Raw genomic sequence first — 26,923 nt, 5'->3', positions numbered from 1 at the left:
TCATGCACTCTCACTTACAGCCATTTTGTTTATATCCCATGATCCATGCATCAAAACGATCTGATTTTTGGATCATAAAGGCCTTCATATATTACAAATTTACTTGCAACATTTCAACAAAATCTGGTTTGTAGTTTTGACAAAATGGTTAATGAAGTTTGTTGTTATCTATATCACATTTTGTTGCAACTTCATATATACATATAATTGAATGTCAATGTAAAAATTGTTATGCCTTCATCGAGATTGCTACAATTGAATATTCATTAATTAAGGAAGCATTCATTTATTCTCAAATTTTTATTGCTTGGTTAACACATGGTTTTTGTCTTTGGGTTGCATGAGGACATGCAATATATTCAGTTTTCGTTGCATGAGGACATGCAACATATTGAGTGTGGGGGTATGTTGGGTCGTTAATATGCCATTATTATTGTCACTTGTGAACGTTTATTTTACCCATTTCTACCATTCTTCATCATGTCATTTATTATAAATCCATTTTATGATGATTTATGCTCTTACATTATTTATTCTCCTTTATTTCTAATAAATTGATGATTATGCATTATTTTACCAATGATAGTTCTAATAAGTTGGTTATAACATTATTCACCATTTTTAGCCTCCAAGGTAACTTCCAGATTGAAGATTTGATTTTTAAATCTGCCAACTCAGAAATTCGCTGGTTTAAGGAGTGACAGTTTTGCGGTTGAGATTCTGAGCAAATGAAGACGAATTTGAGAAATCCGGAACATGGGTTTTGTCCAAAACGGGCCCAATTAACTTTGGGAAAGAACGCTTTGCCCAAATTCGGCTTGTACAGGGAGAAACGCAGGGTTCTTTGAGCACAATTTTCTCAGATTTGCAGTTGCGGCCGTCCTCCAAATCTCAGCTGCAAACCCAAATTCGTCTTGCTTTTGTTAAGAGATGAAAGGAAATATATTTTCTTGTTGATCATCTGGTTAGAATCAACCCAAATTTGTAAATTAAATCATGTTGTAATTATCTACGCTCTGATCTTTCTCTATTTAAATGAAACCAAAGATCAGAGGAGGGGAGGATTGTTTTTGTAATTCTGAGTTTCAGAACCAACTGTGATCATTGAGTCTCGCTGAGACCTGACTTTGTTATACTTTTGTTGATGAGATTAATATAGAAGACTTGGTGTTCATTTCGTCTCTGCATCTGGAGTAACTTAAGGCAGTGTTCCATTGGCAGCCAAGGGCCCAGCTCCGAAGGACACTTGCCTTTGTATTATTATACGGTGATTTGCGTGTGGTTTGTTTATTTCTATTATTAAGTAATCTGATACATCTTTTATGTGATATGCTATGCTTCGTTATAACTGATATCTGAATGAGTTCTTTATCTTGAATGTCTCTGCATTGTATAAGTGGATCTATTCGAATTGCATCTTTCAGCTATTTCTGTAGCGGAATGTTGGTATAAATGTTATTGTTATCAGATCCATGTGAAATAGTATTTGTAAGACTTGAAAGCAATATTACTTCGTTCAGAAACATAGTCATATCATCCATTACTCTCAGATTGCTGTAGTAGTGGAGAACGTGTACATACGGTTGAGGATTGTTGTTCCATTAGTGTGTTGAATATGATTGACGTTCCTGCTTTATAATGAACTGCCGTTCCATAATTCATTTGTAAATATCTTCTCGTAAAGTAAAGATCATTGGAATTGCTTTTGCCGATTGTTATTTGATCACAGAATGAGAATTCAGTTCTAACTCGCGAGATTTAGTTCTTTTAATTGCTATTTCTTTACTGCTGTTCCATTTCCAGACTACTGTTCCATTTTACTTTCCGCTGCTTGATTTACTTGCATTTATTGCTTTGGTGTGAGAGAAGGTCCAAGGCTGTCGTGAGCCTCAGCAAATGCTACCACGCTCCCTGATCCATGGTCCATGCTCTAATTCCTTTTGCATCAATTTCTAGAGGAATGAGTTATTGCTACTATATCCTCGATTGATGGTTGTTTGAATGAATGATTTAGTTTAGAACATTTCAGTTTCTTGCTGTTCCAATTAGATTTTGTTTCAAGCATTCATTTACTTTTGGGTTTTAAGCACTATACTGCGAAACATTACTCTTAAGTAAATAGCCGCCTCAGACAGAGTACACTCTTGAAATAAAAAGTCGTCCCTGGGTTGATAATTAATGTGAAGGTAATTAGGAGTTCGAAAGGCACCTTTTTATCGCTCCACAATTTGTTTCATTTTTTAACGAGCTCGACATAGAAAAATAATTATGCTCAGGGAACCTTGTTCCATTTTTTAATGAGGTTGACACAAGAAAAGGAAATATGCTCATGGAACCTTGTTTCATATTCTAACAAACTTGACACAATAAAAGGAACTATACTCATGAAACCTTGTTTCATTTTTTAAGGAGCTTCACACAGGGAAAAGAACTATTCTCATGAGGACCTGGTTTATTTTTTAATAAGGCTGACACAATAAAAGATCAACTATCCTCATACGTACATGTTTCATTTTTTTAACGAGGCTGACATAGTAAAAGATCTATCCTCATATTGACCTCCTTCATTTTTTAATGAGGTTGACAGGCTAAAAGAGCTATCCTCGTGGATCTATTTCATTTTTTTAATGAGGTTGATAGAGTAAAAGAACTATCCTCATAGGGACCTATCTCATTTTTTAATAAGTTTGACACAGTAAAAGATCTATCCTCATAGGGGCCTGTTTCATTTTTTAAGGAGGTTGACACAGTAAAATAACCATCCTCATCGGGACTTATTTTATATTTCAATGAGGTTGACACAGTAAAAGAACCATCCGCATAGGGACCTGTTTCATTTTTTAACGAGGTTGACACAGTAAAAGAACCATCCTCATAGGGACCTATTTCATTTTTTCATGAGGTTGACGCAGTAAAAGAACCATCCTCATAGTAATCTTGATCATGGCTTCCATTTGGAAGAAGCACAAGCTAAGGGACACTCCCTGGTCATGGATTCCAAGAGGTTTTCATCATAAGGAAGAATAGTTATCTCGAAGGAACACATGTTAAGGGAATCAATTGGGATAATAAAGTCAAGTTCAAATGTCCCCATTGAAGGGTTGACCATGTCAATTACCATATCTAAGTCAAAATAAGTCGAGAACATAGTGAGAGGCTTGCTTACATCAGTAACTGAAAACATGGGACCGGTTGCCACATAATTAGCACGCTGTGGAATAGATACCACTTGCATATAAGGAACATTAAGGGATATTGGATGGATTGTAGTCGAATCAAGGGCAACGAACGAAAGTTCGTTAATAGTCACAATGTTTACATTGTCAAGGAAAGACATCACTCAAAAGAGTGTGGCCACAACAACTTTCATGGCATAGACATTGTCTCGCCCAAGGAGAAACTTGAAATCCAAGGGGCCTTGGACCACCATAAGACCAATATAGACATTTTTTCCTTCCAGAGTAATAGGTAACTTAAGAAGGATCTGTAAAGGTTCACTAATGGTTTTGTTGAAATATAACATATTTGTGTCACAAGCACAAGCTGAGGGGAACCCAAATATTTTCAAGTGGTTGAGGATAAAATATTGGCGTAGGTGTCTTCATCTACATTTTTTGCGAGACACATTCTTACCATGCACCTTCACCAATGTCATTAAAGAACCAATTAAGTACAAGTAAGGGAAACTGGGTGACAATTCCAAATAACAAAAGTGATGACACTCAAAGGAGATTAAAACTCAGACACAATTCATACCCCACCCCCTGACCACATGCATTCATATTGGGGGATTTATATTGAGGAAAAATGATATAATATATTGATGAATATATAGGGGAAAGGGTTTTTTTATGCGTAGGTATAAAAAATTGAGCTCAAAGTTAATGAAAAATATAAAGGGGCACAAAAAATGTTAACAAAAAAATGGATACCTACAATATATAGTGAAAGTGCAGGTTTTTTAAATTGGGAAGGTGTATTGGATTTTTATTGGTAGGGGGTTAAATAATGTCAATTCTAGAGATATTTTCCAATACATAGTCAAATTAAGGGTATTGTTTAATATGCCACGAACGCACATGATATGTCATAGGTTCATTGAGTGAATCCCCTGTGGGTGTAAGCCTAATAGCTTGAAGGTAATTTTGGTTGAGTCATGGACTGTCAAATTGTACATGTGCTTAGTACATCAAAATTTCATGAATGGAGAGATAAAGTAAAATATGAACTTATAGCTTATGGACCTAGTGTGTGGAAACTAGTATGTGATGGCTACTGCAAGGACTATCCCTCCTTGCAAGAACAACAATGGAATGCTAAGGAAAAATGTGTCATGTATAAAAATCTTCATAATAAGGATCTTGATACAATAATAGATCTAACTTCTCCAAAAGAAATCTAGGATAGATTGCAGCTCATGCATGAAGAGGCTAGAAATAAAAAATTGTAGAGAAAGGAAAGAGAAATAATAAGGAGAAAAAACCATGTCAAAAGGAAAGTGAAACCTCTACCTGTGTGAATGTGTCTGACTCTCATGAATAAAAATCAGATGAAAATCAAGCTAGGCTTGACTTATCATTTTCTAGTATAGAAATATTGAAGAATGAAAATAAGGATCTGAAGAAAATCAGGCAGATATGTGATGAGAAAGACCATGAGTATAAGGAGGAAATTGTCATCCTAAAGAAACGACTTGAAGAAACGAGACTAGGAGAGGTGATGTGTAGTCAATTCAAGGAGAGAGACCTACAATGTAAAATATTAGAAGACGAGGTTGATTTAGCTAGAGGAGTGTTAGATGGAAAGAACAAGTTTTGTAAGAAGCTAGGAGAGGAGATAGAATCCATGAAGGACTGAGAAGAAAAGTGCAGTAGCTCAAAGGCATCCATAGAGGATAATGAAGCAGTCGTAAAAACACCACTGCAGGAAGGTACAAGAAGAGTAAATAACAAAGAGGAAAACAATACCAAGTAGCAACAACAAGAGCCAAAGAATGAGTCACATAAAATCAATTTTGCAAAAAGGTGATTTCCTCCTAAAGATGAGTTGAACAAACTCGGAAGATCTCAAACGCGATTCTTTTTTCCTGGAAAATATATAAAGCATTTTTATTTCCGTGGACTTGGACATGTAGCAACAAAATGTAAGAGAAATAAGGTCAAGACTAATCAGCGTAATTTACAACAAGCATGAAGATATCCTCAAACAAAGAATAAAAGGAGAACATCAACCACCAGGTACATAAACTCTTTTTATGGTTATTGTTATATGTGTCATGAATTTGGACACATGCCATTTGGATGCAAAGTGTATATGAAAAAAACATGAACGCAAAAAGAAACACATCATTTTCTCTATTCCTTGACCACACAAGATGTTTTGTATGTAATAATATTGGCCACAAAGAAAATAATTGTAAGCTTCCATATATTATAAAGAGCACTAAATAGAAGATGGAAGCAACTCCAAGCAGATCAAAAAATGAAAGAAATGAAACTAAGAGAATACAACCTACTAAAGTGTGGAAGAGAAAGAATAAGGAATAACCAATAACCTAGATTGGTCTCGTGGGGAGTTACTCAAGAAAAAAGTGAAGAATTTGTCAATATTAGATCAGTAGCACCTTGGGGGGAGAAACCCCAATATTGATAATAAAGAATTTAATATGAAGGTGTGAAATACATTTAAACTCTAGAAAATATTTTAAATAAAGTAATTTAGTGGACAGAATTGCCATTATATTATATCCAACTTAGAGACAAAGAAAAGGAGCATAAAAGAAGACGCTGGAAGTGTTGGATTGAAAGAAGGTCAAGGGAATTTGTAGAACCTTGAAATAAAGAAAACATCTAAGCACAACCTCAATCATATTAATGGACCAAGCAATAAATAAATTGATCTTCAATACCTATAAAAATCCGTGTATGTTTTCACTACTTTCTCATGGTTCAAAGAAGATGGAAATTGTAACATCATTAATATTTTGAGGAGAGTTGCTCATGAGATCAATAAAGAAATAGGTTAATGACATCATTAGAGAAGCAACACCCTCAGAGACCCATAAAATGTCTTGAGATGATAACGGACATGGTGAGATCAAATTGTGTATGAGATCATACTGAAATGGGTAACATGAAGCAAACAAAAACATCAACAATTCAATTTCTGATGTGGTCAGAGACAAGTTGTGACTTATGAGAGACAAAATTCAAAAGGAAGATCCCACCTCCAAGGTTATAGATGATGCTACACTTGTATGTTTCTTGTATGCCTAGGAACCAAATGTGGAAAAGGCTTGTGAGATGTTTGCAAAGTATAGAAAATGGAGACAGACTTGTGTACCTCTTGGATACATCCCAGAAACAATGGTCTATAATAATCTCAAGGAAAAATTTGTCTACATGCAAGGATTTGACAAAGTAGGAAGGCCAATAATGGTTCTTCTTCTAGCAAGGAACATTGCTTACCAGTCGACTATGGAGGATTTTAAACATTTTGTTGTCTATGCCTTTGATAAAATGTCTGCTAGTGCTACAAAAAGGCAAACAAAGTTTTCCATTATAGCATATTTTGTTGATTGGGCATACAAGAATGTAAACCTTCATGCCACCATTGCAGTTGTTCAAACCTTGTAGAATTTCTATCCAACGTGGTTAAGGAAGACGATGTTGGTTAAAGAATTTTTCAATAGGAAGAAATCAGAATACAATAGATCTTGCTTCTTAGCAGATGTAAGAGAAAATGCACGTAAGAGCTCCTTAGAATTATTGTAGGAGAAATTTTTTCAGGGCTTGACTCTAAAATATGAAAAAATAGAAAGTGTTAGTGAAGGAATAAATTTGCTTGAAACCCATCTTTTATCTTCTCTGGCATTGGTAATTTTAGATGATGTAGATCACGTTCAACAGTTAGATGCACTTCTCAAGCCAGATGGACAATTCATGCGAGGACGCAGAGGGGACAGTACCTGAATCAAGAACGTTATGGTATCATTATGTGATTACAATGATGGTGGAAAGGAAAAGTAGGGATGAAAGAATAGACATCAAGAATTACAGGTGACAGTGACAGGTAATGCGTGGGTGTAGGTTATATTCCAGCGGTCTCAAATATTCAGCAACGAAAGAAATGTTAAACGACTATTGTCTAAATAGAATCGATAGAGGAAAAACATGCAGAATGCGTTACAAAAAAATGGTCATTACAATGCCCAACATTAATACAATGCATGCATTATAATTGTTGTATTGGTTGTTGAGTTGTTGGTGCACGAAAATAATACAATGCAGTCTACATTTCTCCTGCAACAACATTCATTACTCCGAGAAAAGATTGATTTATGCTTGGCGTTCTACCTCTCTCTATATTCTCTATGCATTGGTGGCGGCAACATTCATATGTATTGGGCAGATGTGATAATTTGCACTGTATTTATCCACCATAAGGAATCCTGCAATAAAACGATTCTCGCCCATGTGGCAATTTTAGGTGAGTGTGGGTTCACTAATGAGTAACGACATATGTGGGATACAAACCGGAGTCAATTCATTTCCTATTACATTATGATTGTGACCTTGTACGTTGATATATGGTGGCACAACATTGGCATGTTTTTTTTGCGATTATGATTTCAATTTCACCACAGAATTGCCTGCGTGGACAATATATTAGGATGGTGTTATATATATATATATATATAATATAATATGTTATTATTACTTCCATCATGGAATCATTGTTCCTATACTCGATTATCGATCTCCTGGCTCTCAACATTTATGAGTACGGAGGCGCTTCTACCGTAGAGTCTCAAATGATTTTCATGTATTTGTTGTGGGCTGAATATTAACTATTCATTGGGTTGCATACACTCAGAGTGGCCTACAAGGCTGTACAATAGGTTTCTGAAACTATGGCACTGACTTTACATGTAGGCTCTACCAATAGAATTTCATTTAAAGCATTGATTTCCGCAGAGTATGTTGGTATAAAAGTCAGCTTGGCCCCAAATTTTGAAATTGGGATGAAAAATAAATCCCTAAAATTTCTTAAAATGAATCTTATAGGCATGGTCCTAGTTTTAGAGACATCAAAGGGTGCAGTTTTTAAGAGTAATACCAATGCACGTTATGTTGCATGATTAAAAGTCGATAACTCCCTGTTTCGATCATCGGTATTTGATTACACCCATGTTGAATAGTGGATATATTTTCTTCTTTATAAATTGGTATAAATATCATGTGGTGGTACTATCCTTGAATTATATTTGGAGTGTAGCTCCCACTCGAAGAGGAGGCCACCATTGCTGGCCTCAAAAGAGTATTGGTTACATTCAATTCATAGCTCGCTAAAAATACCTATCTCGTTGGGTACTCCATAACATTGGAAGAAATTATTATGACATGCAACTTGTCTTTGGGTTTTACATCCTTCATGGAAAAAGACATCACTAAAGGATGTCCTCATGTTGAGTGGTACTTTTGGACTATGGTTAATCAACCTAAATTCAAGAAGATTATGGGTGAAGTTAAACAACCAGATGTTGTTCCTCCAGTTGTGCACACTAAGAAGGCTATTGTGCACACTAAGAAGGCTATTGCAACTAAGGAACATAAGAAAAAGCATAAATAGGAGGCCCAAAAGAAAAGGGAACCCGCAAAGCCCAAGGTTGAAGATACTCTAGTCGTCGATGACAAAGAGGAGGCCCCCAAGCCAAAGCCAAAAAAAAAAAAAAAAATCTCTTGATCTCCTACCACCAAGTAAAATGATTCTTGATGAGTGGAAGAGACTTTATTCGAACACGAAGACTAACTTTCGAGAGGTTGCTATTAAAGGGTTCTGGGATATGTATGATCTAGAGGGTTATTCCTTGTGGTTCTGTGAGTACAAATACAATGATGAGAACACAGTTTCATATGTCACATTGAACAAAGTCACAGGATTCTTGTAGTGCATGGATCTTGCACGCAAGTATTCTTTTGGAAAGATGCTTATCATTGGAGAAAAGAGTCCTTTTAAAGTCAAGGGATTATGGCTCTTCCGTGGCCCAGAAATTCCCAAGTTCGTTATGGATGAATGCTATGATATGGAATTGTTTGAATGGACTAAGGTGGACATCAATGATGAGGCTCAGAAAGAGCATGTGAATGCCATGATTGAAGATCAAGAGCCCTTTGAGGGTGAGCCTTTGTTGGATTCCAAATGTTTCAAGTGATACTGAATCCCAATTTTGAATATTTGGTCGTGTTTAGAAATATCTTGTTTTTGTTTAGTGTTTCGTCTACAATTTATGCAGAGAAGCTTTTTATGCAACTGGTTATCCTATTTTATAATATTATTGTGATTGAAGTTCTTTCTGCATAACAAAAGTTGTCTCTTGATATCATTGAAGTTATTTTTCTTCTGTTTTAGAGGACTGTAGATTTTATATCTGATTCAGGGGTGTAATTTTTATTTTGTAGAGCCTTGCATGGTTGTACTGGGCCATGTGGTAGATTGTCTTGAAAAGGATGTTGATGCACTGAGTGATAAGACCAGAAGAGACTCCTTTGGTACGTTGTCCATTGTTACCAAAGTCACCATGCAGAAGGCCCCTATGTACATATTGTACCAACTGCTTATTTTTCTTCGAGTGGTTTCGGGTGCAGATGACTCTACAACTCTACAATCGGCTAAAGCAATGATGACTCGAGAAAAGAGGATTGATGGTTTTCATTTTATATATTGTGGCATTTATACTTTCACATTGATATTTTCTTTGATGCAATTTCCATATGTTATAATATTATTGTGGGTTATTGGTACGATGATAATATTTCATCATATTGTCTTAGAATTAGGGTTTTGTGCCCTAGATTCATTACAGTTACTCAGCTCATGCAGTGTAGCAGCATCAAGATACCAATACTCATTCTCTACATTCTTCAAGAAATTACCAGATTTTTATGTAGCTAAGACAATACAGATTCTCCAATTCAATGTGACAGCATAAACATTGGTAATATATTACAGTGCCTTGAATAAATAGCGTATGAAGAGCGTTGTTATCAACGTTAAAATCTTGAAGAACTTTTTCATTGTGTTATCAGCATTCAAGTCATGGGGGTGCATTATTAAGTCTTGGAGAGTGTGAATACAATTACTAATTGAAGAACATTGATGCAATAATTGCCAACTAGATAGGTTGTGTTATCATATAGTTTGTTGTGTTAACCATAATGCTTTACGTTGTGCTCACCAAATGATTTGGACTGCCAATCTATGTTGAACGATTGAAGATCTCTCAAATGGCTTGAATTCGAATTACTTGGTCAAAATAATTGCATATATGGTATGTTGAATCATTGTGAGCGCGACCACAACATTATGTTTTGATTAAATATTTATGGGCCATGAGTGCAGTGCAACTATGCATAGTGCTCTTAGTTTCATCTTAGTTTATTTAAGTTGCTACCATTCCATATAGTTAGTGTTTTGCTCACAACTAGAGCCAAAGATGATTTCCTTTGAAGATTTCTATTTTCTCGCCAATTTCTATTGCAAACTGAGAATTTTGAATTGGATATTAAAATTTAATGTACACCCTACTCCAACTTTTGGCACTTATTATTCATATACATACAACTACAATGCCTTACAAAGTGTTCTCCCAACAATATTATTTACAATGCGTACATGGTTTGAGTCCTTGCATTATTTTATAGTGTTCTCACAACAATGTTCTGCAACACTCTTGCAATGTTAATACATTTTGAAGCGTATTTGAAGAAACATTTCTATACCATATGGAGCAGCATTCATTTTGTAATATGCCATTTGTAGTGGTGTTCATTCCATGAGTGTGTCAATCTTGTTTGTGCAAGACAAAATGTTACAGGTTGTAGAGAATTAATGCATTGGTTCCATCACATGGTGATTGGAGGGCTACAATACAACTTTAACCCCCTTGCCATTGATGTCAAAGGGGGAGGTAAGTAGAGGTTATGAGCGGCAATGAGAAATATTTTTTTTGGACAAAAGGGGGAGGATGAATGTGTTTCCATCAATGCCAAAGGGGGAGATTGTTGGAAATATTGTCATTCATGGAAAAAAATATGCACAAGGAACAACAAGAAAAGGAGTAGCAAATGGACTAACAAGAAAAGGAGCAAACAAGTAGTAGTAATGCAAGGAGAAACAATAATACAAGGAGTAGCAACAATGCAAGGAGAAACAAGAAACAAAAGAAGGAAAAGGAGAAGAAAGAGGAGGAAGAGTTTTGATACATTAAAATGTAACATTTTGATAATGTTGTAGAGGTTACTATATTGAATGATTTGTTGTGATGTAAAATGTTGATTGAGCTGAATTAGTGTGATGCAAAGGCAAGACTCCAAGGCAAAGGAAAATATGTTGTCAAGATTATTGCGATGCATTAATGATAAATATCGTTATTTGATGTTGAGTTATGTGGATGAATTTAACCATTTCATGTGAATGAAAATAATATTGGGTAGATTATTTATTTGTGTGTTCTAATATTCAAGACATGAAGAGTTTGGAAACAAATGAGTGGAAAGAAAATAGTATAACCTATTCACTTCATATCCTTATGTGGAATACAAATAGCCAACAATCTTCCTTTATAAAAGATGTTGTTTTTGGAAGAAGGTGGAGATTAGAGAATGGGCGAATGTGAGAGAGCTAATAGAACTATTATCCATTAGTTACCTGGCACACATGGAGCTTATGTGATGCAGGTTTGAAGGGAAGAACAAGAAGAAATGAACAGGGAGACATGCATAATTTATGATCAGGTAAATCGACAAATTGTTGTTTCTTGTTTGTATCAAGGGATGGTAGTGTCCTTTGAAGTTGTGGATTGATAAATATCCAGTTGGAGTTGGTTGAGGTAGGATCTGGATCCACTATAGAAGATGCTACCCATGCCTTATATGCTGTTGTTGGACTTGGAACTGGGTATGGATTTGATTTCGACGATCTGGTGAATCTACTGGTGCTTAATCTGCTTAGTAAACTGATGGTAGTGCCACTTATGTTGGTACTGGACCTGGAACAGCTGCTGGACCCACTTAATCAACAGGATATACTGCTACCCTTGCTTATGAAACCACTAGCTTTGATCCTGCGGGTTGTAGCCTAAATAAAACATATGGGAGTTAAAGGTTCCTTGTATGTTGCAGCTTGCAGAAATTGAGGTAGCAACCTCCTGTAGGTTGGAGCCTACAAAAAATCAGATGTAATAAGAATTAGGAGCTTGCCTTTGAATCACAACAATTATAAATTCATTGGTTTATCATTTTATGGGTTTCCACATATAGCTTGTGTCAATATGTGTTATTATTATGTGTTGATATGATGTTTTGGTTTTCTTATTAATTGTTGTTCACATATTCAATCTGTTGGTCATCATTTGTTAAGATGCACTTGTAATGTTTTAGTTAATGAGATTATTGAAGATAATTTTAATTTCCATGAATATACTCAACTTATTCACCCCCTCTCATTTTAGTCAAGTTTTCATTAGCGCATATATTTAGTAGTTCGATTTTTCCAATTTGGATAAGATTCGTCCATCAAATCTTCTAGAACATTCTTTTTTATTTTTACTTGAGTGAACATGTTTATGCAGTTTAGAGTGGAAAACAGTGCACATAATTGCATAGGCAACAATGATAAAAACTACACATGCACAGGTAATGGATAGGAAAATTGTGCAGTTAATCCAAAATGATTTTTAAGCTATGCAACCCAAAATTCAATTTTCCCCTAGTATCGTTTTACTTCATGCTTCATAAGGGATTCACTTGAGACACTCTTTGGATGGCAAGAGATCCGAATCGACGAGTCATGATGAAAAATTTTAGTGTAACATCTCCTTTATTCCCAAATGATATAGCCAATACTGGCCATCCTTATGCCATCCTTGCTCTAGCTGAAGGCGGAGAATTTGGCTAGAGTTAAAAGTAATTTTGGGAAACCTCTTGTGATGCATGTTGTATTACTTCTTATTTTCCATATGACAACTAGTCGTAACCATTCTTTCAATGTAGGAATGTATTTCTTCAATCAGGAGGATAGGCTAGGGTGTGTTTCATTTAATCTTGAGGTTGCATATTATAAAATACTTTTGTATTGTTTCAATCTTCCTCTATGAACTATTGGAGATATTACAACCCAAAACCTCACATCCATATAAAACCACAGGAATGAAAAGAGTATTGAGGAGGATATTTTTTAATCCCAAATCCAAAAATATACAAACTTAGAATCATTTTAAAGCCCATAGTAAACATTATAACCTCCATTTATCCTTTTCTCAATTTTATAATTCCAATTGATATTGCGATGGATGTTAATACCCAAGTATTTGTATGAAGGAACTTCCTCCAAGGATTTCTTGTCATGAATGAAAATATCATAGGTGACCTTTTTGAATATCATGAACTTGGTTTTGTAGGTATTTGTAGTTATATCCATCTTCAAGTAGAAATATTGAAGATTCTAATTTTTTCCCAAGATGTAATGGTTCCTTTCCAAAAGAACAATATGATCAATGAAAAGGAGAAGAGTTATGACCATACTAGTGAGCATGGGGCCAACACAGCCTAAACCTTCCAAAATATCTTTTAGTTTATAAATGTATATGAAAAAAGGAGTAGGGGATGAGTTATACACTTTCTTGACTATAATATTGCATATAATTTCCTTTGAAAAACCCTGAGTGGCCCTATGATTTGCAATAAAATTATCATATAACCTTGTTAGAACAACTCTCAACTTGATAGGAACCAGTATCTCTTCTATCCTTTTCCATGAATTTTGTCTATAAGAGATCAATTTTATTATTGCAGTATTCCTTTACAATTATCCTAAGAGTGAGAACATGGTCCATGGTTGAAAGATATCTCTTAAACCCAACTTGACCTTCAGCATTGTTATCATGTTTTCCAAGCCAAAGGCATATCTTCTTTTTCCAAAATAAGCTTGTATAGCTTGGCTAAAATGTGGCTAAACGTAATGGTCATGTAATTAGAGGGAATTATTTTATCCCCACTCTAAGATATAGGCACAATAAGGCTTTAGATACAAGTATTAGGGAAACCTTTCTCCACTACTAAATTAAAGATCATTTGCATGTGCATGATGATGATAGATTCTCGCATTTCAAAATTTTAATTTTGAAAATATTCTTAGCTTTCCGACTAGCAATTTGCTTAAGCCCAAACTCTATTTTCTCCAAACAAAAGATATCATCCTCTACAAGGGCATTCGAAATGGTTACCATGGTCTTAAGGGAGCCATAAAGTTTTTTAAGGTAAATATTCTAGTTCTTTAAAGGAATCGAGTGATTTTATTTTGTCTTACAAGTCACATTTTTGCTCTGGAACTTTTTACGATCAAACTTAGAGTGGTTCAGTAACTTGTCTTGATTTCTACTTGTAAAATATATATTATTTATTTTAATAATATATTTGCAAGTATTTATCTTATCAAGCTTTAAGTTTTCATTAGGATCATCCCTATTTTCTTTTCTAGCAATTTTGTAATCATTACCATACCAAGGGTTGGTAGTTATATTGTTTTTTCTATATGGCACGTTGGTAGAGAACTTGCTAATGGGAGCAGAGAGAGTTATTGTGAAATTACCATATGTATAGGTTTTTGATGCTATCCCTGTAAGTTAAGAGGTGTAAATCCATATTTAAATCCTTTAAGAAGAGAACAATTTTTATTCTTGCCAAAAACGTAGGTGCCTTTAACTTTCTCAATTCTCATGCATGTTTTTGTTTTGCATAGAAACATTTAGAGTTAAGGTTAAAGGTTTAATATGAGAGTGAAGATCATGGTAATTTAATAGGTCAAAGTTTACAATTTAGCTAGAAATAAGGATATCAAATATTACATATTCTATAACACCAATTCCAAGTCCATGAATAGAAATCATTTAGTTGGACTTTGGTCACTTAATTATGCCATTGCAAATAACGAAGTAAACTATCAAATGGGAACCATAAACTCAAAATGAGAGATGTAGCCAAAAATCTAAAAAACAATATGAAAAAATTGGCCGAAAACAAAAAGTCGTGATGTTGGAATAACAAGTTTTTTTTTGAGGTAAATTTTCAACATTTTGTAACAATGGGAATTTCTTTTTTTGGATATATTTTCAAATTATTTTTCCAATAATGTTAAAGATAAAATATCATAACTCCAAAAAATCTTAAAATTCCAACATTTTTTAGGCACGACATTAAACATAAAATTTCATGTCGTTCAAAAGCCATAAATTTCAATAATTTTCAGCCACGGTGTTAAAGATAAAATACTTATAACTATTTTCAACCATAATAGTAAAGATAAAATTCCTTGACTCAGTAAAACCTTAAAATTTTGACAAATTTTCAACCATGGAATTAAAACGAAAGATCATGACTACATAAAACCTTAAGTTTTCAACATATTTCAACTGTGGCATTATGCAAAAATTATATGACTAAAAAAATTTTAAACATGAAAACTCGAATGAAAGATTCATTATACCAAGAGTAATTTATTTTTTAAATGCTAAAGGTATAGATATTTTAAAATCTTAGTCTAATACAACTTGATCCATTGCAGAAAAAAGTAAAAATAAGCCATCAAATTGACACTCAATATAGACAAACTAGACCCATTATAATGAAAACCTAAAAATCAACTATAAAATTAACACATTGTGGGGGTGGACTTGATCCATTATAACAGAAACGTTAAAATCAACTCTTGAATTAACACATAATGAAGTTGGGTTGCTAATTGAGGTTCGACCTGAACCTTGCAAAAGAAAAAACACAATAACAAATAAAGAAAAATGAAAAACAAAAAACAAAAAAAAATTAAACATTCAAAAAAATTAAAACTAAAAATTTCCCAAAAAAAATTAGAAAAATTCCAAAATAAATAGAAAATCAAATAAAAATAAATAAAAAAAAAAGTGAAAATTAAATAAAACAATAAAAATTTAACCATAAAACATTATTATATATATATATATATATATATATATATATATATATATATATATAATTATAATTATAATATTTCAAAAAACCAAAACGATAATTTAAGAAAAACAATTAACATCCAAAAAGACTAAACAATAAGAAAAGAAAAAACAATAAAGGAAAAAATAAATAAAAATAAATTGGACAATTAAAAATAATAACATTCGTTTTTTTAGAAATTAAAAACAAAACATTAAAATAAAATAAAACAAAACAAGAAAAGATTTAATAAAATTAACAATACAAATTTTAAAAAATCAATAAAAATAAAAGTAAAAGTTAAAATAATAATCGAAGAAATTAAAATAAAAAATCAATTAAATAAACAATATCACAAAAATTAAAAAAATATATTAAAAAAGTAAAAAGAAAAATAAATTACAAAAAATATAGAGAGAAAGAAAGGCAAGGCCCCAACATGGGGTTCGAGGGGTCGAGGGCTAGGGTTGGCCAACACGCAGCCCCTCGCCTTGGCCCGCAATTGTCCAGGGGCCCGAGGGGATTTTTGTGGGGCATGTGTATTTTTTGATTTTTATTTTAATTTGTTTTTAATGTTTTAATTTTATTTTTATTTTTTTGAATTTAATTTTAATTATTTGAAAAAAAAAAATTAATGTTTAGTTTTTTAATGTTTTTTTTTAATTATTTATTTATTTATTATGTTTTTAATTTAATTGTAAATTATTTTTTATGATTTAATTTTTGTTTTTAAGGATTCTCTATTTTTTTTTGTCTTTTCAATTTTATGTTTCCTCTTGATGTTTTTTTTTTTGGGGTTATTTTTACTTAAACTTTTTTTCTAAATCATTTTTTTTTAAAACAAACTTCAATCTTCATTATTTTTTTTATATAAAATTCATAAAAATTTCATAAAATTAGGTCCTTTTACAACTTTTTTTTTGAAATTTTTTTATACAGATCTTTTATTTTAATATGTCATTTTTAGCAAAAAGATCTTGAAATATATATATTTTTAATTATATTTATATTTAAAATTGATATTTTTTTAGTAACAATTGGTTTTGATGTATTGAATTATTAATTAACAATACAGCAATATTTATAAGAATCTTACCTAAAATTATCAGCGTTATTATTTCTTTTAAACTTTGCCAAAAAAAAAATAATAAAAAATCATTGTAAAAAGAAAAAAACACAAGTTTCGAAAACACTTCAAAAATAAACATCTTAGGATGAAAAACAAGACAAGGAATAAGACAACTCTAACAATCGTTAAATAATCAAAATTTAAAAAGCAAATATGCATACTTAGGACATAATTAAAATTTAAAGTGTCAAAAATATGCCTTAAAAAACAAATGTGCATATTTAGGACATAATTAAAATTTAAAGTGTCAAAACTACGCCTTAAAAACAAATGTTGATGCTTTTCAAAATCCACATGAAAATGACCAACATTAAAAAAAAAAAAATATATCCAAACTTAATACATTAAAAAACTTATAATGTTAAAAATAAGTCCTCTAAAAAAGGGGTTTGATAGTACATCAACAATTTTCAATATTAACATGAAAACTACAAACATTTTTAAAAAAATGTTCATACTTGATACATAAGAAAATTTAAACTGTCAAAAATATACTATAAAAAAGTGTTGATGTTTTTCAAAATCTATATGGAAATCACCAAAATTTTATAAAAATATCCATGCTTAATAAGCCCTCTAAAAAAAGGGTTGATGTCGCATCAACACGTTTCAAAATCAGCATAAAAATCACTAATATTTAAAAAAAATGTTCATACTTGATATATAAGAAAATTTAAAGTGTCAAAAATATGTTCCAAAAAAGTCTATTTCAAAATCATAAGATTTTTCGCTACCTCAAAAAAAAATGAAGACTCGATATAATTCCAGTTTGATAATTTACTTTGTTAAATTAGAAAATCTTGAGAACTATAAAATTTGACTAACGCTATTCCAAATATGTTTACTATTATTCTAAATAAATTTTCAATAAAATCTAGAAAAAATCATTTAAATTGGCTAACTATATAAAATTCATAGATAATTTAAAATATCAAACGAGAGAAAAATCACCATATTCATAGATAAACATAAACTTGAAGTGATAAAAATATATCGTTATATTCACATATGCATCTTTATATCCAAAATAAAAATTGATTGAATATAATCAATAAAAATTGATGTGTTGTTCACATGCATGCACGAGATCTAGCTTTTACCTATCAATATGTGTTTGTGATAGGGTAAATTGAGTTTATGGTATTTTTTATGTTTAAAATATACATCAACTTGAGATTAAATATATTAAAATATTATAAATTATATTTATAATTTAAAATAAATATAATTTATAATAGGTCTGAGAAAAGATATGTATATGAAAGTACATAGTCTAGATAAATATAGTTTTTTGCATGTTCTAGATAAGGAAAAATACTTTATGCAGACTAGTGGGATTAGGAATTCTCAGCACTGTTTAGTTCATCTTGCAAGGACAATCAGACTTTGGGCTTTCTATTTTTGGTCGGCCATTAAAAACTTTAGATGGCTAAAATACTCGGTTTCCCCATGAAGGCGAGTTAATATGTTTTAATACTATGTACTGTTTTATTTTCTATATAGTAATAAAAAGAGTCCCATCTCAGCTTACAAAAAAAATTAATATAAAATTAATTATACTTAACTAATTAATTTTTTTAATTATTTGTAGAACTATTAATAATCATTATCATAATGTTTGAAGTACAAAAATTAATAACGTAAAATTTATAAAATTTAAATAAAAATAAAAAATATAACATAATAATCTTATATTCATTAATATAAGTATTGAGTTACAAATCATGTCTAATGAGTTGAGTGGGGACTAAAGAATATAAGTATTCAGTTACAAATCATGTCTAATGAGTTGAGTGGGGACTAAAAACTCACGTTAAGATGATCGAGAGTGATGGTAAATAATTGTTAAAATTAATATTAATTTATTTTATTCCTATCAAACCTAAGTTTATATTTTAGGTTGAATTAATTCAAGTTTCATGAGATTGATTAAATTAATAATCATTTTTATTGTTACTCTTTTGTTATGAAATTGCTTAAATTTAAATATATTTATTAAACTTAATCTTTAGTGATTTTTAGATTTTCTTAACATTTACATGTTAGACTTAATCTCTTTAACGATTAGATATTTATGTAAGATATATTAGATTTGATCTTAAATTTACATTAATCTCTTTAATGATTAGATATTTATGTAAGATATATTAAATTTGATCTTAAATAGACTTAAACTCTTTAACGATTAGATATTTATGTAAGATATATTAGATTTGATCTTAAATTCACATTAAGATCTTTAATGATTAGATATTTAAGTAACATATATTAAATTTGATCTTAGATTGACATTAGACGTGAAATGCAACTTAAAATATTGTTGTAGAGATTCGACCATGAACAATGAGGATTCAAAAAGCCAATGGTCAAAAGTTCATAATATTCTGTATTTTTTCTGGACTTTTACTTCACCATTTGCATTATTGAAAGAGTGGTATTGTAGGTTTGGTTGGTAATGGTTGACCTTGGTAATGGTTGCCCATGTTTTTTGGAGTTCAGTTTCTCATATCAAAATTTTGACAAATGCTAGTTTTAGCTATAACATATTAGCTTGTGAGAGAGCCTTGACCACGATAAATAAGCCTTCAAAAAGTTGCTAGTGGAATCTTTGCAATATTTCATATAAGGAAGTGGTTATAGATTCCTGATAGTTAAGCCCCAAACAAGCATAAAAATATGTTGTGGGTGGTGGTTTTTACCATGCAAGTTTGTAAAACATTAAAGTTCGACTTCCAAGTTTGTCTTGTGTTTAAAATTTTCATATTACATTTGTCATCTCTCTCCAGTCAATGCACATCTCTACATTCCTTGAGCCATGATAAAAACTTGTGCAAAGGAACTTCATACTATAATTTAACAAGTGTGATGAAATTATAGTAAGGACAAAACATTGGATACTATAAGAAACCCATGAAATTTGGAATATAGGGTCAAAGTAGAGGAAACAAGCACCAACATTGTTACTCACTTGAGAAGATAAATGTGAGACCTTGTTGCCAAAATGGGCAATTAAATTAGTATTTTGAGATATATATATTGTTGACTGGAATAATTCAGTGTGTTCATGGAAGGATGCCCAAGCTATTTGGATCAAAATATGGAGAGATATTTATGGGGGAAAAGATAGAGGCACCGAGAAATATGACTAGATCTAGTGGTTCAACCTGGAACTCTCCTTCTAGTTCGACCTATGGAACATTCCAAAAACTTATATGGTTAGAATCATGTATATATTTTTTGAAAAGAGACACAAGAAATTTATTATGAATTCTAATGTGGGTTGGTAGTGCTAGCCGATAGGGAAATGGCCCTACCCTGTCTAGAATCTGAAACAACCCATAAAACATTAGGGCTAGTTTAAGAACTATTGCTAATTTTAAGGAGTTTTTACTTCAGTCAAACTTTAATATAAAAATACTCACCCATTTGAAACTCTTTGTGTGTTCTTTCTAAGTCTACATATATTTTTTGTTTGTCCTACATTACATTTAAATCATGTCTGATATTTTTCACCACTAGTTCTATTTTTTGTAGCAAATATGGTTTTATATTAATCCTATCCTTAGGTTGAATCCAACTTAAAGGGACATTTCACTTCCTTCCATACAAAAACTGGAAATGAATCATCTTGAGTGATGCCAAGATAACTATTTTTATAGCCAAACTCTACTAAATGCAGATATTCGTCCGATTTTGTGGGCTAGTTCATTATGTACATGCAAAACATGTCTTCAAAGACTTTATTAACCCCTTTTGGTTTTCCATCAGTTTGTGGATGGCACACTGTAATGGAACTTAGTGGCATACCCATCCTAGTAAATAATTCCTTCCAAAACTTTGAAGTGAAATTTTCATCTCTATCAAATTTAACTTTCTTTTACATACCATTAATTCTGGAAATTTATTTCACGAATAGTTTTTCCACCTACGCATCTCTATAGGTATACTAAATAGGTATGAAATAGAAAACCTTAAACAATTTGTTTATCATTATCATAATATAATCGTGTTGTCTTTGAGTCCTGGGTAATCTAATAAAAAAGTTTAATGAAATCACCTGCCATTTCCACTCTAGAACAGGTAGGGGGTTTAGTAACTTGGTTGGCTGTTGGAGTTCCACTTTCACCTTCTTACACTCTTGACATATTTCCAAGTATTCAATCACCTCCTTCTTCTTTCAAAATGAGAAAATTTCTTTTTTAAGAGCAATGATCAATTTTTTATAACCTAGGTGAGTTGCAAAGGGTCTCTTGGGGTGTTCATCTAATCTTAATATTTGAATTTTATCGACATCCATAACATAAATTATATCTTTATATGTTAACAATCCACTTTCATTAACTACATAATTAGATTGTTTTCTTTGATCATTTTTACTTTTCAGATTTTCACAATTTTAATTATAATTTTGGTCTTATAATGTTGATACTTTAATCTGTTTAACCAAATATGTTCCTTCTTTACCCACTGTTACTTCACAAATTTCTTTTAAAATCTAACTCAGTGCAACTACCACCTTGTTTACTTTCCCTTTTTTATGCTTGATGTCAAAATCATATTCGCTCAAGAAGACCATCCACCTAGCCTACTTAACATTCATATTGTTAGGCCCCTATACTACTAACCAGCTCACAAAAAGATAGAAAAGATATATCAACGCCTTAGAATTCAGCCTCTTCGAGTGGGAAACCTCCTTTACATTACACAAATGAATGATTCTTTGATGATACAAATGAAAAGACCTCATTTCTATATATAGGAGTCTAAGGGTTCATAATATAATCAGAGCCGACATAACAATAATAATGTAAGGGCACAATAATAACAATAGTGGGCTTCTATGGGGCACAATAGTAACAATATGGGCACTACATGGGTACATCAATATAATAAGGGGTTGTACTAATAAAAATAAGGGGTTACATTGGTAGTATAGGGACCTAACACATATCAGGTTGCCTAAAAGAATATGTTAAGATTACATGATCAACTAGTTAAGTTCTAACCTCACATAATAATGTGATAATAGGTACGTTGGAAAATGGTAAGGAAGGAAATTCAATTTATGGTAACTTTATTTCCATCCCTTGATTGTCGCTCTCTATGACTCAAGTCATCCATTATAAATTTTCATCTATTGGATTCCAAATATTAGCTCTCGGTGAAATGTGTTTTGGGAGTTTTCAACCCATCTGAAAATTTTCTTTAGAGTTTGATCAAAACTCTCCATGAGCATTATGTAGCTCTTGTTTGGCATATATATGACTATGTTATTTCCATATTTCAACCTTTGGCCTTCTATGTTTAATGTTTTACTATTTATTGAATATAAAGTATTGTACAACTATATGCATGGTCTCCTCACATGATTTCAATACTTTACTTGAAGAATATATGTATCAGATTTTTCAACCTTTCGTAAATATTTTATTTCATGTTTGTAACTTATGTGGTTTATTATTATGGTTTTGTATATTTGACTCAGTTATTTCATGGAATTCTATATTAATCTCTATTTTACCTCTTATGTATTTCCTTCTTTATAATTCTATATCTCTTTGTTCACAGTATTCTTAGTTGAGTGACTAAAATTTTGAATGCTAACTTTGATATCTCATTTAACATTTTCGAGTCTCTGTTTTTGGTCAGGGGATTCACTGAGGTAGAAAAATCATACCATGTGCACTCATATTCCTGGATATATATTGAGGAAAAAATGACATAATATATTAAGCATATAATAGGGAGTAAATGGTTTTTATATTGGAAGGTAAAAAAAATGGAGCTCAAATATAATTAAAAAATATAAAGGGGTATAAAAAATGTTGATGAAAAAATGGATATCTACAATATCTAGTGAAGGTAGGGATTTATAAATTGGGAAGCTGTATTGGGTTTGTATTTGTAGGGGGTTGAATAATGAGATTTTTAGAGGTATTTTCCAATATTTAGTCAAATTAAGGGTATTTTTTAGTATTCCACAAATGTACATGATATGTTAAAGGTTCATTGAATGAAGCCCCCATGTTTTCGATACCCTGTTTGGGCATTATTCCTATGTAACTATACCATTTATGGGTTACATGGATTCACCCAGGTGTCGACCACTAAATACGCAGCCCATGGTTGAACTCAATGGCCCATATGTAAGTGTAATAATACTTTGATAGTGAAATTATTTCATTGAGTTTGTCTTCCGGGCATGATTATTTAGCATGTCACTACTTCTAGTATGATTTACCCGTACAAACTCTTGACCCATCGATAACGAATCAATAAAATGTATATCTTAATGGTTATAGTATGCAGTTATAGACACAATATTTATTTTCAGGTAATTAATGTAGGAAACCCTAGTAATTTTGTTAACTTTAGCTATTGTTTAAATTATTAAGCATGAGAGCCTTAAATTTATCGCTCTTATCTATAACTAGGAGAAGCATCTTATAATGGGAAAGTTTTTTCTACTTTAATGTTTGTCGAGGAGTCATGTTTCCATCGCCTTTAATAGTTATATCAACTAGTGTCCCTTTTCATATACCTATAGGGTTAGCACTAACACACACTATCTAGCATTGATTTTTTCCTCTCTAATAAATATAACATTCCAAGTTTCACATTGTTAACTGTAAATTTTCCATTTCAACAAATAAAGGAAGAAAAAATTAATAATGGATAGCATATACTTATTTAGCTAGATACCGAGTGGTTATATATATATACACACACACACTTCATCTTAGTATATTGATATACAGATAGAGAGAAATTTTTTTCATTATTTTGTGTGTATTCTATTTCATCTCATGAAGAGAGACCAAAAATGTAGGGTGATTACTACAAGGCTATTAATTGATATTGTAACTACTAGATGTATTATAAAGTGTCATAAATAGGAAAACCAAGGAATCATACTTGAGCTACATGTAAATGAGGGTCTTCCGAAACCATGATAAAATGAGTTTAACTTTTACAATGGAGGGAAAAAGGTGTTGTTGAGGTCTTACTATAGTAAGACAAGGAAACTATCTTCAATATTGCATGATATAACAATATTATGAATAAGAAGAACTCCATAGTACATTCATCCATGTGAATCTACTCCTGCTCACTTCAATTATATTTAACATGACAAAATCTTAAATGAAGTCGAAACTCGTCTCGGCTCTTGTAATTAATATAAGTAGTATTAATTTGCATATCGTATAGTGTGTCTATAACATCTATTTCCCATAAGTACATGCAAAAGTACACACATTTCCAACATTAACATAATATAGAATTATTATGCTAAAAGTGACAGGTTAAAATAGATGTTTGTCTAATATTCATTTCAGTCATCAATTTAGAACCTGCACAATAAATAATATTGATGACGAACACAATCAAGAATCTAACTGTAACTAGTACTTGTAAAACTACTTAGGAATCGAACATGTTCCTCCTGACCATGAACTACCTCTACTAGTTACCCCTAAGCTAAGATTTATTTTCCATAAGAATCAACAACCTATTTGATTCATAGCTGGTGTATTTTATATATTTGTTCCCTACAAATTCTTAGCATTGTCCTGCTTTAAGGTCTACTAGCCTTTCGCCTACGCCTTTTTTTCTGAAAAATAATCCTTTCTTTTTCTTTAAATCCTACCTCTTTCTCCCGCAATAATTTTTTCCAACATACTTAGTATATTTCTCCAACTAAGTGATTTAACATAATTCTTCTCTCCCATCATGTTCAATCAATTTACTTTTAACTATTTTCGCCTATGGATTTTTAGGAGATTTTAGAGAAGGCACGTAATGTGGACTTAACCACCAACAACTTTTCCCAAGATGGCAAGAAATTTTCTAAATCTAATGTTGTACTCCTAAGTATTTTTCCAAAAATTGATTTATTATATTAACAACAATCCAACTGATTACATCATCACAAAAGTTTAAACATGGCCTCCGTAGCCATTCAATCCAATAATGGGTCAATGCCTAAAATAGTCAACATTAAAAGTAGAACATAAAAGGGTATTAGATATTCCCCAACTTTTAATTTAACATCAACCTCAATGTTTGAAATCTAACTCTTCTCTTTATGGAATAGTGTTGGAAAAGCGCCCCACATCTTGTCCTCCATGAGTCTCCCAAGTGGCCTCCTCTGGTGTAAAGTGCTTCCATTGCACTTTGACCTGAGTGGCGACTCGGTTTCGAAGTAAGGTTTCCCTCCAATCTATTATGTCGAGTGGTTCTACCAGGAAATATCCTTTTAGTTCCACCTATATCATATTCCAATCACTTACATGAGAGTTATCATGAACATATTTCTTTAGAAAAGATACATGAAAAACATTGTGTACTTTTATATGGATAGGTAATGCCATCTAGTATGCTACGAGCCACACTCTGTCTAGAATTTCAAAAGGACCACAAAATTATGGTGCTAATTTAGCATAGGTTCCTAACCTTATGGTGTTATTTATTGGTTCAAATTTTAAATACAAATTCTCTCTTAATTTAATTCCATGTTTATTCTCTTTTAATTAGCATATCTTTTTTGTCTATCATCTGCAGTTTTTAGATTTTATTTGATTTTTCTCACCACCTATTCTATTTCCTGTAGTGCACTTGGTCTTATGATTAGCATGTCTTCCCATTGTCTCCAGCTAAGAGGCATGTGGAATTTCCTCCCAATAAGGCTTCAAAAGGGCTCATTTTTATATAATCTTCATAACTATTATTTTAGGAAAATTCTGCAAGATGTAGGAAATCGTCCAACTTGGTAGGCCTATCCATGACATACATTATCAACATGCCCTCCATTATCTACTTGTTTCTTTTTATTTTTCCATGAGTTTAAGGGTGATTAGCTATACTAAAATTGAGTTGGGTCCCCATCCCTCCAAACAGGGCCTTCCAATACTTGGAGGTGAATTTAGCATCCTTATCAGATATTACCATCTTCAATATCCCATGTAACTGGAAAATTTCCCACATGAAGGTCGATGTTGCTCCAAATTTAGATTTTATCGGTATAAAATGTGTTTTGTTGTTTAGTTTGTCTACAACAACCATAATGGATTCATGGTGTCTTATTGTTCTTGGTAGTCTTGTAATAAGGCCTAGAGAAATCACTTCCCATTTTCATTTCAGAGTGGGTAGTGGGTTTAATAGTCTAGCTGGGTGTTGGTGTTATACCTTCACTTGCTAACACTAGACATTTGGACAAATATTATGCCACTTCCTTCTTCATACCAGGCCAATAAAACTATTTTCTTAGTGCTGAAATAATTTTTTGATACATGGGTTGTTGTACATATGGTTTCTTTTGATGGTCATTTAATATAATTTGTTTCAAAACATTTTATTTTGGGATTTAAATTCTATTTTTGTAATTTCATAATTTTCCTGAATTTTACACATAACCCAAGACTTCTACCTAATGTATTTTTTGTTGAATTTTGTGATAAACATGATCCTCCTATATTGAATTTTTGAGTTGTTCAACAAAATTTGTTTTAGCACTGCTAACCAAAATTTTAATTAGTGAATTTGCATGTCTAATTAAATCATCCACTACTTTGTGTTATTTACCCTTAATATGTTCTATATCAAATTGAAACTCACTAAGAAAATCCATCCACCTAGTTTGTCTAGCATTTTGATTTGATTGGCTGAAAAAATATTTCAAGCTAATGTGATCAGTCACCAATGTGAATTGTTTTCCCATTAATTAGTGCGTCCACATTTTTAAGGAATGTATGACAACAACTAAATCTAA

At 31.9% G+C, this 26,923-nt stretch overlaps 2 pseudogenes; both read left to right on the top strand.

Moving 5' to 3' along the window:
• Window positions 1-6,971, top strand: part of LOC149159956 (uncharacterized) — a 78,714-nt pseudogene extending 71,743 nt beyond the window's left edge.
• A 941-nt stretch (window positions 6,972-7,912) lies between these two features.
• Window positions 7,913-9,313, top strand: LOC149159955 (elongation factor 1-gamma-like; annotated as a pseudogene).
• Window positions 9,314-26,923: the final 17,610 nt, after the last annotated feature.

Source organism: Pinus tabuliformis, chromosome 5_2 (genome assembly GCF_031772625.1).
Source record: "Pinus tabuliformis cultivar Carrire ecotype Pingquan chromosome 5_2, CPIR1, whole genome shotgun sequence".
Classification (NCBI taxonomy): domain Eukaryota; kingdom Viridiplantae; phylum Streptophyta; class Pinopsida; order Pinales; family Pinaceae; genus Pinus; species Pinus tabuliformis.
This window is presented reverse-complemented; position numbering and strand designations above follow the sequence as displayed.